At 46.9% G+C, this 2,500-nt stretch overlaps 1 protein-coding gene across 3 annotated transcripts in view; it reads left to right on the plus strand.

Annotated features, from left to right (window-relative positions):
• The window catches only part of LOC123513685 (ichor-like), a 36,064-nt gene that overhangs the window by 1,089 nt on the left and 32,475 nt on the right, over window positions 1-2,500 (plus strand). The gene's annotated exons all lie outside the window — the stretch shown is intronic.

Consider the following 2,500-nt stretch of genomic DNA (forward strand, 5'->3'; position numbering starts at 1 on the left):
GCGGCACAGCTCTCATCCACGCCCCCTACAGTGCCAAGCCCACACCTCGCCCACGCCCGCGCATGCCCCACACGCCGCCTGTTCCGCCAGCAGGTGCCACCCCCTCCCCCCCGTGACCCCTGCCGCCGTCCGCTCCGCTGTTCGGGGTCGGGATGATCTCAATGAGTGAAGAATTATGAAAAGTGCGAAATTCTGCGGGAAGCGGCGAGGCTCGTACCCGACCCGCTAGCCTAGCGGTCCCAAGGACTCTGTCCCGCCACTAGACTCCTCCTCCTCCTCCTTCTCCTCCTCCTCCTCCTCCTCCTCCTCCTCCTCCTTCTCCATCTTCCTGTGGGGTGAAGCTGAACTATTAAGGAAAATATTCAACACACACACACACACACACACACACACACACACACACACACACACACACACACACACACACACACACACACACACACACAATGCATTCCCATATCGTCTTATTCTAATCATCTCTCTTCCTTCATACCCTCCTCGTCCATCCTCACTTCCACCTCCACCTACATCTTCCTGTGGGGTGGAAAGTGAATAAAAAAAGACATTTCACAAACACACACACACACACACACACACACACACACACACACTACAACCCATATCGTGTTATTGTGAACATCTCTCCTCTCCCTCTCCCATGCTGGTGGTGTGCGGGAGGGAAGGAATGAGAGGATGAGGCGAGGGAGGGAGGAAGGAAGACCCAGGTGATTGGAGGAGCGGGGGAAAGGAGGGAGAGAGGATTCTAAGAGCAAAACAACCCTACTTTACCTGAACTATTTTTACTGTGTGTGTGTGTGTGTGTGTGTGTGTGTGTGTGTGTGTGTGTGTGTGTGTGTGTGTGTGTGTGTTGCCTTAAGAACAGGCTAACTATATATATATATATATATATATATATATATATATATATATATATATATATATATATATATATATATATATATATTGAGGAGGGATAACACAACACACACACACACACACACACACACACACACACACACACACACACACATATGCTTGCCCGCACGCACGCAAACATCTATAAATAATGGAATGTTGGTTAGTTTTCCTTCACTGACAAGGAATGTTTGTGATTGTGGTGGTGGTGGTGGTGGTGGTGGTGGTGGTAGTAGTAGTAGTAGTAGTAGTAGTAGTAGTAGTAGTAGTAGTAGTAGTAGTAGTAGTAGTAGTAGTAGTAGTAGCATATATTCAACCAACTAATAACCCAAATTTGAGTAAAAAAAAAGCTAATTAGCCAACATTATAAACATTTCATGCCGGAACAAACCCACCACCTAAAGAATTGTGGTAGACGAATTGTGGTTAACGCGGGATCCACGAGGCTACGATGGTGGTGGTGGTGGTGGTGGTGGCGATGGTGGCATTGTATGATTTGGCTTGATAGTGGTAGTTCAAATGGAGGTCACGGCAAGGGTGGGAGTAGTAGTAGTAGTAGTAGTAGTAGTAGCAGTAGTAGTAGTAGTAGCAGCAGCAGTAGTAGTAGCAGCAGCAGCAGCAGCAGCAGCAGCAGCAGTGGCAGTGGTGAGTGGTGGTGGCAGTGGAGGTGGTGTCTGTTGTGATGGCATCCGATCCCATCTCAGCAGCACAGTAGCAGCAGCAGCAGCAGCAGCAGCAGCAGCAGCAGCAGCAGCAGTGGTGTGGTGCTGGCTGCAGCAGCAGCAGCAGCAGCAGCAGCAGCAGCAGCAGCAGCAGCAGCAGTAGCAGCAGCAGCAGCAGCAGCAGCAGCAGCAGCAGCAGCAGCAGCAGCAGCAGCAGCAGCAGCAGCAGAGGTTTCAGCTAAAGTGGTGATCTTTTCGTCTCTATCTATGTCATGAGAATGACTTGCTGTATTCTCTCTCTCTCTGATCTCTCTCTCTCTCTCTCTCTCTCTCTCTCTCTCTCTCTCTCTCTCTCTCTCTCTCTCTCTCTCTCTCTCTCTCTCTCTTAAGAACGCATTAATCATCATTTTTTCTTTACTGAGTCTGCTCTTTCTAGGAATTCTTTTGTCATTATTATTATCATTATTATTATTATTATTATTATTATTATTATTATTATTGTTATTATTATTGTTATCATTATTATAAATGTCATTATTATAATTGTTGTTATTCAGTTCTCGTGTTCTTATTGTTATTGCTAATAAACGTAACAACGTCTCTCTGCTGCCACCATCACCACCACCACCACCACCAATAATAATAATAACAATAATAATAATAATAATAATAATAATACCACCACCACTGCACTCCACCACTGCCACCACCGCCACCACCAATAACAATAATAACAATACCAATACCACCAACACCACTCTACCACTGCCACCACTGCCACCACCACCACCACCACCACCGCCACCACCACCACTACTGCTACCACTGCTCACTACTGCTACCACCACCACCACCACTACTACCACTACCACCACTACCACTATTCTGACCACCACCACCACTACCACTTATATACTCAAAGT

This window comes from Portunus trituberculatus, chromosome 36 (genome assembly GCF_017591435.1).
Source record: "Portunus trituberculatus isolate SZX2019 chromosome 36, ASM1759143v1, whole genome shotgun sequence".
Taxonomy (NCBI): Eukaryota; Metazoa; Arthropoda; class Malacostraca; order Decapoda; family Portunidae; genus Portunus; species Portunus trituberculatus.